Below are 779 nucleotides of genomic sequence, written 5' to 3'. Positions count from 1 at the left end.
CCACCACACTTTTGACACATAAATAAAAAATGCAGCCTCTTTGTTTCGCTTCGCTCCGGCCTCAGTTGGAAGGAGAAGGAGGACAAAAACCCTCCAAACTTTCTCCACTCGATGCGTCGCGACGCCACGCTCGGGTCCCCGGCGCGGCGGCGACCGCGGCGTGCGCTGCATCGGCGGGCGGACGCTCCTCTGCGCGGCCGCTAGATATTCCTAATGTGCTCGCTAAGACGATTCCACAGCTGCACAAGAAATAGCTGCCGGGTGAACTAACCTGGCGTCCCGGGAGCACGCTAGATCTCCTGGATCTCACGGGCCTGCGGGGTTGGGCTCTCTACCCAGACGCACGGCTCTGGAGAGGGCTTTCGCACCGCTCCTCACACCTTCATACACATTTTAACACTATGAAGCCCTCCAATGCGGGTCAAGTCACACACACACGCGCGCACACACACACACGCTGGGAATACACCCTGATGTTACATAAGCAGGGGCAGGCGTTGGGGCTGGTCTGGACGGTGAAGAATGTGAAGGGAGCAGCCGTCCGATGACGGATATCTGATGGGATTAAACGTGAATTATCTGTGCGTGTGCCCGCGTGCACGTACAGCGGGGGCCCCGGACGACCGGTGGGTGTCCGAGCGGGCGCTCGTCCTCCCCATCCCTTCCTCCTGTCCTCTCCACCTTTCACCCCACCAAAAAACATCAGCAAACCAAAATGGGGCACCAGTGATACCCTCCCCCCCCCCCCCCCCCCCCCCCCTCCATGATAACCCCGAGTC

Source organism: Takifugu rubripes, chromosome 13, assembly GCF_901000725.2.
Source record: "Takifugu rubripes chromosome 13, fTakRub1.2, whole genome shotgun sequence".
NCBI classification, from domain to species: domain Eukaryota; kingdom Metazoa; phylum Chordata; class Actinopteri; order Tetraodontiformes; family Tetraodontidae; genus Takifugu; species Takifugu rubripes.
Note: the sequence above shows the minus strand (reverse complement) of the source record.